This window comes from Notothenia rossii (assembly GCF_949606895.1).
Source record: "Notothenia rossii genome assembly, chromosome: 7".
Classification (NCBI taxonomy): domain Eukaryota; kingdom Metazoa; phylum Chordata; class Actinopteri; order Perciformes; family Nototheniidae; genus Notothenia; species Notothenia rossii.
This window is the reverse complement of record NC_136905.1, coordinates 47,185,511-47,201,766: the sequence shown is the minus strand read 5'-3', so window position 1 is coordinate 47,201,766 and position 16,256 is coordinate 47,185,511. Positions and strand designations below refer to the sequence as shown.

At 45.4% G+C, this 16,256-nt stretch overlaps 1 protein-coding gene across 1 annotated transcript in view; it reads right to left on the bottom strand.

Annotated features, from left to right (window-relative positions):
* Positions 1-16,256, bottom strand: part of adck1 (aarF domain containing kinase 1) — a 182,512-nt gene that overhangs the window by 97,590 nt on the left and 68,666 nt on the right. The gene's annotated exons all lie outside the window — the stretch shown is intronic.

Here is a 16,256-nt window from a genome sequence, read left to right as displayed (position 1 = left end):
TCAAGCGCTGTGGTTGCCATTATTTTCTTATTTGGAAAATATATCTGAGATATGACAAGTGATGGAATGGTGCATTCTGTAGCTATTTTTCCTGACGGCCGGAAATACTAGTTGTGCTGTCATTGTCTATATTATCGCTGTATTGTACAATTAATTGTATAATTATTTGTTTGTTTTACTTTGATGTGGGTTTATTTATTTTTTTCGTTTTATGTACATTTTCATGGCTCTGTTGTTTAAGTTATATTGATAAGCATTTGTTTTTTGTTTTTTAGGTTTCGTCCGTATGGGCATGTGCGGGTGGAGGGAGGGAGGGAGGGAGGGGGGAGTGTAGTGTACTGTGGTACTGTGAAATTACAATATAAATGAAATGGCATCGATTACTGTACACTATAAGGAAATAAAAATACTTTATTATTTATTTATTCAATTGTGAATTTTGAATGTCCATGTTTGTGCTAGTGTTTTCCTTCTTAAAATGTTTTTTTTTAAATATTTTGAGATTTGGTTGATCAGGGTATATTTGTACTTTTACTGGTCATTTTATTAGAGATGTGTCTGTTGTTTGTGTTTGTTTTTAGTGTCAGGATGGAACCCTTGTCTTTTTCTCTGCAAACAGAAACTACCGACGGGTACAAATAAATAAATAACCTGAACCTGAGTTGCATGCGCTGCTAAAGAGACGCGCTACCATGGAAACCAAACAATGGTGTAGCTGTATTAAAGTCAGAGTGGAAACAGTTGTGAGTAAATCAGATTTTGTCAGAAATTGGGAGAAATATGACCCCAGGAGGAAACCGGGAGAGGGCAATGAAATCGGGAGTCTCCCGCGAAAATCGGGAGGGTTGGCAAGTATGACACACACACACACACACACACACACACACACACACACACACACACACACACACACACACACACACACACACACACACACACACACACACACACACACACACACACACACACACACACACACACACACACACACACACACACACACACACACACACACACACACACACACACACACACACACACACACTCCTGATTTTAAATGGGAATTAGATCATCTGAGTGTTCCCAAAGCACAAGTGTTCTGCAGTTTGTGTGGGCCTCCTGTACTGTTGCACAGTTTATACTGTAGAAACTATGTCCAGGACAAGGTATTTGGAAGTTTTGGAAGATTCATAGCTAACCACACTGAAGATTATGGATCATCTCATATTTTTAAGCCTCAATTTGTCCTTTTTTTCTGTGTCAGCCCCCATGCCAAAACTCCCTTTTATGAAAGGTTTGGCAGCGGAGTAGGCCACCTGACCTCCTCATCCTCTACCAACCACCCTGGTCCCTCAGATCCACCTCAGCCAGTTTGCTTTCCATCCCCAAGGACAAACTCCGGAGCTTCGGGGCTAGAGCCTTCTCTGTGGCAGCCCCGAAGCTCTGGAACTCCCTCGCCCAAGACCTCCGTGAGTCTGAGTCCCTCACCCTGTTCCAGTCCCGAAGCTCTGGAACTCCCTCGCCCAAGACCTCCGTGAGTCTGAGTCCCTCACCCTGTTCCAGTCCCGCCTCAAAACCCACCTCTTCAACTCTGTATATCCATAAGCCCCCCCCCCCCTCTCAACCAACTTCCTCCAGACTGCTTTTCTGTTTTGTTTCTTTTTTGTTTGTTTGTCTACCCTCCCTCCCAAATGTAAAGCATCTTTGGATTCAAGAAAAGCGCTATAGAAATATAATGTATTATTTTATTACAGCTTCTTAGCTGTGGCTCCACAGCTGCTGGCATGTCCCCTGAACACAGTTTTGTGGGGAATGGAAGCCCAGCTGTGTACTAACAGAGTAGAGGGGCAGGATACTGAGACTGGGTTACTCACTCCAGCTTTTAGATAGAGCTTTATTGTCTCCCTTAGGAGAAATTTGTCGTGGGCATCGAGAAAATAAACATAAAACATTCAGGTCAATCATTCATAGATACAGAACAGAGATCACATATCACATGGCAAAGAAACAAACAAGAAACATACAGGTACAGCACTTTCCCTATTGCACATACATAATCAAATATTGCACTTTTCCCTATTGTATTATACATAAATCAAATATTGCACGTTCCCTACTGTATTCATACACAATCAATATTGCACTTTCCCTATTGCACCTATGCATAGTGTCCGTCAAATTGCACATATCCCTATTGTGTCCATACCTATTTACACATAATGCACTTCCCCTATTTAACCTCGATTGCACAAACTACACTGTAAACATTGCCCTCCCAACAACTCCTACAGCATAATCACAATTGTTTCTGACTGTTCAGCAGCTTGATTGACAGCGGAACAAAGGAAAACGTATACCTGTTCAATCTAGTTTGGTAATCTATACCTTCTGCCCGAGGGCAGCAACTCAAACTTTCTATACAGGATGTGATTGGGGTCGCATGTGATTTTATGGCCTTGCTTTCTCACCATCTCCTCAAATATCTCCTGAAGAGAGGATGGTGGAAGCATGCCAATTATTTTTCCAGCCCTTTTTATCAAGCTCTGGAGTTGTGATTTAGATTTAAATGACAAGTTACCAAACCATGTTGTGATGCCATAACGAATAATAGACTCAATTGCTGCCCTGTTGAACATTAACATGACACATTTATCCACTCCATGAACCCTGAGCCTACGCAGAAAATGCAGGCGCTGGCTTATCTTTGAGCATACCTGATCCACCTGATGGGCCCAGCCTAACTGAGCATCAAAATAAATCCCCAAATATTTAAAACTTGTAACCTGCTCAACTCCCTCCCTGTTGATAAGGACGGGGCTGTGATCACCTACTGACTTGGGGTCAAAGATCATTTCCTTTGTTTTTTTAACATTTAACACCAGGTTGTGCGCCTCACACCACTTCACGACCTCTTCAATCTCAAGTTTATAAATAGAAATGTCTGAGTCTCTAGTCTAGTCAGTAGACTAAGTATGGCTGTGTCATCAGAAAACTTTATAATGAGGTTGTGGGTGTGCTGACTCCTACACTCATTTGTGTAGAGTGTGAAGAGAAGAGGAGAGCTAACGCAGCCTTGTGGTGCCACTGTGCTTATGACCTGTGTGTCAGAGAGGGTCGAGTTTACTTTCACCTGCTGCTGTCTTTCAGTTAGGAAGGAGTGATGCCATCTGATTAAGTAAGGATTCACATCCATCTGTTTGAGCTTTTTTAACATAATTTGGGGAAGAATAGTATTAAAAGCTGAGCTAAAGTCCATGAACATTAATCTAGCATAAGCTAAAGGATTTTCCAGGTGTTTTAGAATAAAGTGAGTTGTAGAGGTCAGAGCATCATCTGTACCTCTACCATCGCTATACGCAAACTGGTAGGGGTCCAAGAGGTGTTGCACCTCAGTTCGTAAGTTCCCTACAATGATCCGTTCTAGTGACTTCATAACTATTGAGGTCAAAGCCACTGGTCTGAAGTCGTTGTTGTCATGTGGGCATTGTTTTTTTGCAACTGGTATGATGACAGCTTTCTTCCATATTTGAGGGATGCTTCCCGAGTCAGCAGAGAGCTGGAATAATGGACTCCAGGCAGGGGTGAGCTCATCTGCAAACGTTTTCAGCAGGAGTGCCGAAATACCGTCTGGCCCACTGGCCTTCTTAGTATGCAGTTGTTTGAAAACCCTGGCCACAGCACTATCATCAATTATTATTATTCTATTGTGTATTGGGTCACAGGTTAAAGAGGTTGACAAGTTATTACATGCATCAATGTTAGAAGCAGAATGAATATCAAAACGTTTGTAGAAGTTGTTAAGTTCATTTGCTTTGTTAAGCTCATCCAGAACATGCATCTCCCTCTTGCCGGAGTTCAGATTCAGGAAGCAGCCACTTAGCTTTTCTTTATGCTCATCCTGCCATAGACTGACAGTTTTAGAGACAGGTTTACTTCTCTTGATGGCAGCCTTAAAGGTGGGGTTTAGCTGTGTTATGGTCTGAATTTGAAAGGGGGGGTCTAATCCGAGCAGCATAAGCATCTTTGATGTTGCCATAACATTTGTCCAGTATGTTATTTTTCCGGGTGCCATTTTTTACGTATTGCTGGAATCCCGGAAGTGCTGGTTCTAGCTTATGTAGCCGGTCTGGGCCTACTTCTCAGAAGACCCTTGCTACGACTCTGCGTTGTGTTGTGCGTGTTTGATGGACAAGGAGATTCGGTTGTTGTCTTTAACCGAAACTGTGGCGTATTTATTCCTCTGCATGAAGTAAACACAATAATGCAGCAGCATTAATAAACATGGACGTCTGCAACACACCAGTCTCAGTCTGCCATACAAACAACTGAGAGACTAGTCCTTATAAAACATTCAGATATCAAATCTGTCACAATAGATCACAATACACTGTACAATTACAGTTACACTGGAAATGTATACACCACCGGCTAATTTGTATTTTTAGACATGTAAATAAAACAATAAAATAAACACATAGTACAAAACACAATAGACCAAAACATGGGAGCAACAAACATACCTGCATGAAGTAAACACAATAATGCAGCAGCATTAATAAACATGGACGTCTGCAACACACCAGTCTGTGGTGGGGAAAAGACGCCATTAAACATGCTGCAGGTGCTGTGTGTGAGTCCTCACAAGTGCGGCTAAACAGTACACTTAACTAAAAGTTTGCTAAAACACTCAAACTTCTGCAAAACAACTACACAGCAACACATTAGCACCATGGAATGATATTATAACCTTGTTTCACAGTTTAAGATTATATAAACACTGTAAACATTATTTAGAACAGAAATCTACAAAGAGCACATGACAAACTCTCCTCACCTCAGTCTGCCATACAAACAACTGAGTGAGAGAGGGTGCAACGCAGGTAGATGACGTCACTGCCGAAAGTGAAGACTTCAAAATAAAAGCATTAGCTCCCAAAACGGTCTTTTGTAGTAAACATACCAAAATAAAAGTGACAATAAATAATATTGGAACAATAAAATAAAACGTGAGGGATTATTGGTGGAATGCACTCCTGTATATTTATATACCTGCTACATTCACCCCTCCTGAATTACACCAAAATCCTGAGCGGCTGACAGGACATAACACTGACAGGGACATTAACACTGCGTTAAAACTGGCACGGGTTCACATAAAGATACCATCTTCACAATCAGCTAGAAGCTACCTGGTAAACAGGTTCAGAGAAATCAAAAGGGTGATCAACCCTTAGTCCCCTCTTAGAATTGCTTGGTGCCGTGTACACCAAACTACCCGGCCTACTTGAGTTCCAAACCGTACTCGTGAGCACAGACAGTAAACAGTACATCACTTACAGTGACACATTGCAAAACGTAAAAAAAAACAACGATAAAAAAAGAAACATCTCAATAAAAGAAAACAAACAAGAAGAAATAATACAGCCCCTTCAGAACAGGGTAAGAAGAGACTGGGATCTCTTACTGAAAGAGTTTGCGAACCCCCTCATGCTGGTCGGCCTCTGAACCATTGTCTCTACAAAACGGCTGACTCTCTTAACAACCCTGCCAGCACGTGTCCTGACCACACCCTGCGTGTCTGCTTGAGTGGGTGCTTGACTGTCTCGGCCCTGTTCTGCAACTGTTGGTAAAGTGTCAGAAATAACGGTCGGGACATGGCCTGTGTCAACCATCGACACTGAGTCTGATGTGTCAACTGCTGACGCTGTAACCGGTCTGAATGACTGGACACTGCTTGCGTCGATCACTGATGCTGTATCTGGTACACTTGACTGATCTAGCTCTGCATCAGACTGATCTTCGTCTGTATCAGCTTCGTCACAGGACCGGTGACTGGCAGTGTCTTCCGCCCCACTCAGTGCCCATGCGCTTGTCCTATCCTCCGAACCCTCTTCCTCTTCCAAAGAGTTGATGAGATCCTCCATCCGAGACCCGTCCTCTGAATCATCAAGACTGTCCTCAGTCTCCGGCATTTCTCATTGAGCAGACTCTATGGGCAGGAAGCTGATATCCAGGATAAGGTTGCGATGCACTACCTTTGTTTTACCCTTTTCATCTTCCAACATGTAGACATGAGTCTGTGGGTTGCTGTCCACGACAGTATAGACTGTTGATTCCCACTTGTCCGCAAGTTTCTTCTTTCCCCTCTCACCTTTGTTGGCGAGAAGTACTCTGTCTCCCACGTTCAGGCAAGTCCCCTTGATCTTTCGATTGTAACCTCTGGCTTGCTTGTCTTGCTCCTTGATGGCATGCTTTCGAGCAATGTCTGCTGCTTCATGGAGGTGGGACATAAGCGTTGTTACATAGCTGCCATAGTCAACAACCACTGGGTCGTGTAGGACCTGTTTGAACATCACATCAACGGGAAGTCTTGGAACCCGACCAAACATTAGGTGGAAGGGTGCGTACCCAGTCGTCTCATGCACTGTCGCATTGTATGCACATGTCAGGGTCTGGATTTGCTGGGGCCACTTGGCCTTCTCTCTCAGTGGCAGTGAACGGAGCATACCCCCCAGAGTCCTGTTAAATCTCTCAGTCCCTCCGTTCCCCATGGGGTGGTAGGCTGTAGTGTGTGACTTGGAGACACCCGATAGTTTAAGCAGTTCTGCGATGAGCTCACTCTCAAAGTTGGCTCCTTGATCTGTATGTATGCGCCCCGCAAACCCATACACACAGAAGACGTTGTCCCACAACTTCTTAGCAACTTGTTTCGCTTGTTGGTTTGTGCAGGGAAAGGCATGGGCCAACTTTGTGAAGTGATCTGTCAGGACAAGAACATCTACTGAACGCTGCTTGCTATCTTCCGCACTCCAGAAATCCAAACACACTAGTTCCATAGGAGCGGTGGTCCTGATACTTTCAAGCGGAGCTCTGGCAGAAGGATCCGGTGTCTTGGCCAGGATGCACCTCTGGCAGCACTTCACATAGTCCTTAATTTGGTGCTCCATTCTAGGCCAGAAGAAGCGTTGTCTTGTCAGGTAAATCGTTCTTGCCTGCCCTTGATGACCGGCCAAGTCATGTACACCACGCAAGGCCTTGTCTACCAGACTTTGGGGCAAGACAAACTGACGCCTCTTCTGTTTGCTCAAGGGATCCTTGGTGACTCTATAGAGCACTCCATCAATGACATTAAGTCTCTCCCACTGCTTGATGAGTACCAGAGCACTTGTGTCCAGACCGTCTCTCTCCCGCCTTGAGGGTCTTCTCTGTCGACTCAGAAAAGGCATGACTCTAGAGATGCCAGGGTCAAGCCCTTGGCTTTTTCGGAGCTCTTCCAGGGAGAAGGCAGGTAGCAGATCCTGCCCTGGTGGAACAAGGTGTTGAATGGACTGGATCAACTCTGTCGCCCTGGACTCTGCAGCTGCATCCCAGTGGTCATGAGAATCAAGGACAGCTTTCACAATGTTGTTACACAGGGGCGGGGAACAATGGGACTGAGTCACAGCACCTTGTTTTGACCTCTTCGTCCGCTGACACTGGATCTTTAAGCGAAAGACATCCTGAACTCCATTTTCTCCAACTTCATCAGATTCGGCAAGCAGATTGCCATAGGACTCTGTAACAAGTCTACGCCCAACTGTCTTGGCAAACGGGTCCCGACTGAGAGCATCAGCCACTACGTTCTTGGTTCCTGCAATGTGCTTCAGACTGAAAGTATAAGGAGCAAGCTTTGCGACCCATCGTTGTTCGCAGGCGTCGAGTTTGGGCTTAGTCATTATGTATGTGAGTGGATTATTGTCCGTCCATACTGTGAAGGAATTGCCCTTCAGCCAATGGCTGAATTTGTCACACACACTCCACTTCAATGCCAAAAACTCAAGCCGGTGAGCTGGATAATTCTTCTGAGAGCTGCTCAGTGTCTTACTTGCGAAAGCTATGGGACGGGCTTTACTTTCACCAGCTGCTACTTGTGACAACACTGCGCCAAGCCCGTCCAAGGAAGCATCAGTTGACAGAATCAGGGGACGTGAGAAATCAGGATGTGCAAGAACCACACAGTCCAGCAGACTTTCTTTAAGACTGTCAAAGGCGATGTCACACTCTAGAGTCCAGTCATCAGGTTTCAGTTTCCTGAATGTTCCTGCCTTCACATTCACTTTCACTTTAATCCTTCCTCTTCTCTTTTGTCCAGCAGTCAGAGCAAAGAGTGGCTTGGCAATGGAAGAGCAATTAGGGATGAAGTACTGGTAGAAGAACACCATGCCCAAATAGGATTTGATCCTCCTTACTGAGGGTGTACATCCGTCATCTTCCATGAGATCAGACTTCGACATAGTGGATATGACTTCCACCTTTGCGGGATCCACAGCTACTCCGCCGCCATCTATGATATGACCCAAAAACTTGACAGACGATCGCATCAGGTGACACTTCTTAGGACTCAACTTGAGGTTGTTGTCTCGCAGGCGCTGGAAGACGACCTCCAGTCTCTGTAGGGCCTCCTCTTCAGTTGATGTGAAAACAAGCAAGTCATCCAAATAACATAATAAGCTGCTGAAGTTCATGTCCCCAAATATACTCAGCATCATGCGCATAAATGAGGCAGGACTATTGCACAGTCCCTGCGGCATCCTGTTATACTCATGCAAGCCTAGCGGTGTGGTGAAGGCTGTGTATTTTTTGTCCTCTTCAGCCATGGGGACGTTGTAGAAGCCGGACGTTAAGTCCATCGTGCTGAAGAAGGTGTTCCCTCCCAAGGCAGCCAAGCAGTCTGACTGATGTGGAAGAGGATGGGCGTCCTTGAGTGTTCTCGCATTCAACCACCGGAAATCGGTGCAGATCCTCAAGTTTCCGTCCTTCTTCCATACCATCACCAGTGGTGAGGCATACTCACTCACAGATTTCCGAATGATCCCTTGCTCCTCCATGTCTGTCAAGACTTGACGTAGTTTCTGGTAGTGAGCAGGGGGTACTCTCCGGTAAGGAAGGCGGAATGGGCGATCATCGGTAAGTCGAATGCGGTGGACAAAGCCCTTCGTCTCACCGCAGTCCATTTCATGCTTGGAGAAGACATCGTTGTAACACTCGAGCAGTTGGACTAACTTCTCCTTCCCTGTGTGGCTAGTATGACAAGGTTGTATGTCAAGTTTGTCAAGGCCAACATCTTGCAGCCTCTGTTCGAGATCTGAAGGACTGGTTGGTGTATGGTGCTTGCCTGGGACAGCCTTGTCAATCTGACTAGAGCCTTGGAGGAGCTCAAAATCTTCTACAGCTAAGCAGGGGGACACATCTGCCAGTTTACAGTTCCTCTTCAGCGTAACTGTACTATCAGACAGATTGGTGACCTTCATGGGGACCCACCTATCACCCCATAGAGGTGTCACGATCCGGCCAACCATGATGTTACGTGGCATGGACTTGGATGAGGTCGGCTCAACTATCACAGTGCTTCCCGGTGACATGGGAGTATCGTTAGGTAGCTTACCCCAAACGAGGTGTTCTTGCATTGCTAGGAGAGTGACTGACTGCTTCAGCTTGACTGTGCCAATTTTGTCTGGTAGCTCCTCACCCCTCCAACGGGATGTGTTCGCCATGAGGTCCAAGAACTGTTCACACTCTGGGGATGAGGAAAGACTGCAAACGGAGATAAGCCGCCAGTAATCATCACTGTTCTTCAACTTGCGCATGAGAAACTTGATCACATTTGTGCCAATGATGAGATCATCTCGCTGGCCTGGCACCACAAGAACTGGAACGATGCCGCTCTCCCCATACACCTTCAGTTCAACTTCGTACATGCACTTCGGTTTAGTGAGTTTCCCTCCACACCCAACTAAAACCACTTCCTGAGTCATCGGTCTTGGTTCTGACAATACTTTTTCACTCAGCATCTTTTCCACTGCTTCTTCACTGAAAGTACAGGCCATGGAACCTGAATCAAGCATTCCCTGCATCTGGAACATATTATTCACATTGACTGGAGCATAGAATAGCTCATCATATGGCTCAACTCTATGCGTGTTCTGTGCTATCATCGTCACACCAGCCGGTGCTGCACCGCACAACTTCACATAACACTGTTCATATTCACTGTCACTTCTGAGGGTTTGTTTGTCCTCACCCACACGTCCCCTCTCCAAATGCGGGCCAGTCAGTTTAAAGGCTGCTGCTCTCGAGGTGAATGTGCGGCCTGGTCCTCCCGTCCGGGAGTGTAACTCTGACAGTCTTTCTTGATATGGCCAGGCTTAAAACAAGACAAGCACAGGCGCTCCCGCCGGCAGTGTGCTAGAGTGGAGTGTTCCATAGACTTGCATACCTTGCAGTGTTTTCTCTGGTCAGACGGGTGCTGCCTATACATTGGCTGGTTGTTTTGAGCCATCGGCTGGCTGTTCTGAGCCATCGCCTGGCTGTTCTGAGCTAGTGTGCGGTCAAGCAGGCCAATCAAAGTCTTTAGGCAATTACCATCAAACTGAGGAGCAGATGTGACATTCGCTTCAGCCTGGACAGGGGGCAACACTGGAAGGCTAGGCATAGACACCTCCTCAGACACAGGTGTTTGAACATGAGCTGCCACATGTCTTGCTGCGCTGGGGCGGTTTGGTCTGGTGTTCAGCTGTTCTCTCATTTCGATTTGATAACGGTCAACATGCTCCTGTATTTCACCAGCTGTCCACTTCTCTGGCGCTTTGAACCGCAACACTGGAGCCAGGGAGGGATCTGGACAATACTTGACAAACATCATGGTTACTTCTCGACGGGGATCATCAATATGTCTCCCATGTCTGCTCAAGCCCTCCTCAGCTGCATCAACAGCTTTGTTAAGGCGGATCCAGTACTCGACAGGGTCCTCTCCTGCTACAGGCACAGTGCTGTAGAAGTCTGCAAAGGGCATACTCGAACATGACACACCACCAAAATGCTGTTTCAATATGTCAGTTATAACTTTTGGGTTCTCGTGAGGCTTCAATAACAGATTGCTACGGAGCGTTATCTTCACAATGTCTCTGGCTTTGCCCATTAATCTAGTCAACATCTCCTGATGCTGCTCACCCAGCTGTATGCTCCTCTTCCTTAAGTACGTATCCATGAGCTCCTCCCACTCATGCACTGAGAGCTTGTCAGACCCATCTCCTCTGTACACAGGAGGCTCTCTCACATCGGACTGCATGACTAACTTCACACCAGTCAGGTTAAGTGTGGAGTCAACGCGCGACTGGCCTGCACCTGAGTTCTGAACCCGTGCTTGACTGGCTTCATTCGCTTGACTCTCTTCCTTTAACTGAGCTGATATAGACTGTCCCACTTGCTGGGCGATGTGTGCGATGAGATCACTCAAAGCTGGGTCACTCCTGTCTGGGATGGCCGAAAGTGAAAAGGTAGGTCTGTCGTTAAGGGACGGGTGGCTAGGTAGACGGGTGGAGGTGAGAACTGGGGAACCTCCATTATCTGGAACAATAACTGGGCGGGTGTAGCTGGGCGCTGGCGACATCATGTCGCCTGGACTTGCAACTGAAGAATTAAACAGCTGTGCCCCCCTCCCAAAAGAGTTAAACAGCGATGCACCCCTCCCCAAACCAGCAACTGGAGAGTTAAATAATTCCAAACCAGGAAGTTGCGCCCCCCTCCCAAAACCAGAAACATTGTGAACAGCTTTCCCCATTACATTGAAATCCATCTCTTTTTTTGTTTCAAAAAAACGTAGTTAATGTCAACAAAAACAGAAAATACTGATTCACAATGAACAATTTTTTCAATGTCTTTTTCTTTCACTTGACACACATTTTTCCAGAAAGAACACAATGTCCTTGTAACTGTGACAAAGCCACTTCAATATAACCTTCATAAGGGAACCTCTTTTTTGTTGTTGTTTTGACGTCCGACCAAGCCCGCCTTAACCTGCCATCAGGCCCTGGGGCTGATAGTTTTTGTAGGCCCCCTATTTAAACAACAAATCAAAGTCATTTATAGCCTCGGCAGGCTCTGTGATCGCACTTCTCCACTCTGCTCTACACGCGCCTGGTCCTCTCCTCCATATGAGTGACGTATCGGGCCTCCCTCATGTATTTGTCCGGTTGCCGTTGGCTCCCCTCCACGTAGCAAGTCCTCGTCGTCCTCTCCATCTCCTCCAACAGATAATGTCCCTCCTGTCTGTTTTTCCTCTCCCGCTACTCCATCGCTATCAGAACCAGACGGCCTACTTGTCTCCGAGGCCCCGCGGCCGGCACCGCTACCGCTCGGTACAGAACTCATCTGTCCTTCCTCCTCCTCCTGGCCTACAGGTTTAAAATAACCTGTAAGCGTCGGCATTTTTTGTAACAGCTGCTTGTCTCGAAACTCCTTTTCCCTCAACAATTTCCTTTTCCGAGCGCCACTCAAACTTTTTCTTCACTCAATCACTCGCAATTTGAATAAGTCACATGTGAAACATATTCTCATTCTGACGTGTGTGTGTGTTTGTGTATATTTGCGTTTGTGTGTATTGTGTTTGTTTCCCGGGGAAAACCCTCACGAGAAACATCGGCTGTTGTTATGCCTGCTGTGACGCCAAGTTACTCCGTTCTCCGCTTGTAATTATGCCGTTACAAGCTTCAAAGTTGTATTTATCATCTGAATTTGCCGAAACAAGTTTAATATTCTGAAAGCCAAGACTTTGTTTTTTTAAAATCAGATGAAAACAAACTGTAACGGACCTTGCTGTGTTATCTATCATTACTCTACGTCTTACAATAATAATTTCAGTGGAGGGAGGGGGGCGGCGCTGTGGAACAGCAGAGTGACGAGGGAGAGCTGTCGTCTTCCCTTTACAAGATTAAAAAATGTATTTATCGTGTGATTTTGGAAATGAAAGTTTCCTATTCTGAAAGCCAAGAATTTGTTTATTTAAAAAAACAAAAAAACACCCGAAATAAAAAAAAAAGAATTTTTTTTATTTTTTTTTTATTTTTTAATTGGCTCATGATAGGCCCCCGATCTCCGTAGGCCCCTGGGCTTCAGCCCAGGTCAGCCCGTGCATTAAGGCGGCCCTGCGTCCGACAACCTCCGGTGACCAAGCTGGTGTTGATCCACGATGTGATCCGGGTCACGGCACCAATGTAGCCGGTCTGGGCCTACTTCTCAGCAGACCCTTGATATTATAACCTTGTTTCACAGTTTAAGATTATATAAACACTGTAAACATGTAAACTCTCCTCACCTCAGTCTGCCATACAAACAACTGAGTGAGAGAGGGTGCAACGCAGGTAGATGACGTCACTGCCGAAAGTGAAGACTTCAAAATAAAAGCATTAGCTCCCAAAACGGTCTTTTGTAGTAAACATACCAAAATAAAAGTGACAATAAATAATATTGGAACAATAAAATAAAACGCGAGGGATTATTGGTGGAATGCATTCCTGTATATTTATATACCTGCTACACTTACAACGATTACAATCTCCAATAACAAATATAGGTGCATCAGGTTTGTTCTTTAACTGCTCGTGCACGCAGTCCGCTACACGTGAGGCAGCCTTTGATGCGTTCCCACTGGCTGGGATGTAAACAGCACAGATAAAAATGTTACCATAGTCTCTAGGTAGGTAAAATGGTCTCAGACTTAGGCATAAGAGTTCGATATCGGGAGTACACACAGTGTCTTTTGTTGTGTAATTGCTGCACCAAGAGTCCTTTATATAAGCGCGATTGCCTCCCCCCCCTCACTTTCCCCGAGTTACTGTTCCTATACATACGAACGTTTGAAAAGCCCTGTACCTGAACCAATGAGTCTGGGAAGTCTTCCTGAACCCAGGTCTCAGTGAAAATCATCATGCATGACTCACGGTATTCGTTTAGGATCCTAGTGTTGAGGCGTAGCTCCTCCAGCTTATTTCTAAGGGAACGGACGTTGCTGAAGAGTATTGATGGTAACGGCGGCTTATTGCATCTCCGGCGGAGTCTATGTTTAATGCCACCTCTCCTCCCTCGTTTCCGCGGCCGTTTTAGCAGCTCCTCCGGGACGTAGTCTGGCAGGCCCGGTTCCGGGGCGGCTCTTCTCCGTAAGGACAGCAGACATTCCCTGTCGTAGAACCCCAGCACCTGCTCGCTTCCCACGGCTGTCCCGGTGTTGGCTTCGCTTTGTAAAAAGCGAATGCTAGATGTTATTAGCATTAGCAAAAACAGCACAGCAGTCCTCTTCCCCATCGTCATCTTGCCTTATTGTTCACTTATGTGAGCTTGCCAGGCTCCACAAAAAACAACAAAACAACACAGCACACTTGACGAAAAGAAAAACTTGACAAAACAAACGTGTAATGAATGAATGACTTAGTAAACAAACAAACATTCTCTCCCGATCCCGAGTCGCGTGCAGTGCCGCGCCTCTTCCTGTTTAGGAAGCAGAGCAATTGCATGCCACGACACTTTGCAGCGTCCCTCCTCCATTCAGGGACAATAGAGAGGCAGATGTATCATCCTGGGAGGAGATAGGTTTCCTTTCAACAGAAAGTCGAAAAGAGGCCCTGTTGTAAGAACAGTGGGTTACGTATAGTAACCCACAATTCCACATTTTCCCATAATCTCTCGTTGAGATCGGCAAGGCCGTTTTCATACGATATTAATTGGACACCCATTAGGAGACGCTGCCCCCGTGAGAGTGGCCGCGGTGCGTTCAGGGACCTCCGCAGAAGAACAGTGGGTTACGTATTGTAACTCTAGTTCTAGAGTGATATGTGTGTGTAAAATGCATTCAGTAAAAACGATTGCATTTATCCAAGAGTAAGAGTCATCTCTCTCCACATTCCACATTTCCCCATAATGTCTTAGCTTGTCAAAGCTTCATAGCTGCGGTTCCGCAGCTGATTGCACATACCCTAACATAATGTTATGGGGAATGGAAAATCAGTTGTGTATTAACAGAGTGGATGGACAGGACACTGAGACTGGGTTATTCACTCCAGTTTTGCAGCATCCCTCCTCCGTTCAGAGGCATGAGAGAGAGCAACTATGTCATCCCAGGAGGCATGTTCACTCTCAAGTCAGAGAGAAGGGGCACTATTCCCTGTACTTCCTGGTTCCCAAGAAGACATATGAATTCAGGCCCATTCTGGATCTTCGATGCCTGAACCAGCACATTGCATGCAAGAAGTTCCATATGTTACTATGAAACAGTTATTGGGACTGGTGCAGCCAGGCGATTGGTTCACAACCATCGACCTGAAGGACGCTTACTTTCATGGCGAAATTGCTCCAAAACACAGAAAGTATTTGCCTTCCAGGGGGTAGCCTATGAGCACAACAGACTGCCAGTCGGCTACTCCCTATCCCCACGCACGTTCAGCCACGGCGCTGCAACTCCTGCGGGACCATGGCATGAGGGTATTCTTTTATCTGGACGACCTCATAGTCATTCTGGTCATGTCGTTCTTCAGCAGTTTCTGGGCTTCTGTTTTTCAATCAATCTTTGCAATATCTGCCAGGACACTGCTTCCTAACAGCTGATTTTGGAACTGTTGACACAGAGGTCCCTCCCTCCATAAAAATGCAATTGCTTATGCGTAGTTACAATGACTGAGGTTAGACTTGGAGAAACGTAGATATGCAGTGCATGGTTTAGTTCATAAATACGATAAAACTTGGTCACTATTTATTACCCATGTTAAAAGTCTATCCCTGACCTGATTCATTCTTTGACTGTTGACCTGGGCACTCGGGGTTCCTTCATGCTGGGCTTGGAGTTGTTACCTACCTTGTCACATGAGGAGTTTTAAAGGCTGGCATTACTAACAAAAAAATACATAAACTAAAACGTTCTTTTTGGGTTATTTGTGTGATGGTTAATTGGTGTATTTATTTATACATTTTCTATTATCATCATTATTTTTGTTGTATTTATTTATTATTGAGGGTGATGGAAAACTGAAAAATAAAGGCGTTCAAAAATCATTGTATCATTACTCTGAATATAAAGATAACTTTAGCAAAACAATACACAATAATAGCTTGGAATTGTCTTTAGATTTTTTACAAAAAGTGAAAATGTTTTTTAAATAAAAAATGCTGTACTTTTTTGTCTTTGTCTAAGTCTCTTTGAAAATATCTTAAATCAATCAAACTTTTTTACTATTTCATTCAAAATCCTCCCATAGGAAATAGTATGGGGATTGCTCCACTCAACTCGTCCTCTGCCTTGATACAGCAGTGACTAAGGAACAGGCCAAATGCTCGAGCAGAGAGCGGCCTCTGTTGTTCAAACAGAGTATTACACTATTGTTTTCATTAAAGGTTTTTTTAACTCATTGGCCTTGTTGCAGGAGACTCATGAGTGATGCTGAACACAGGAA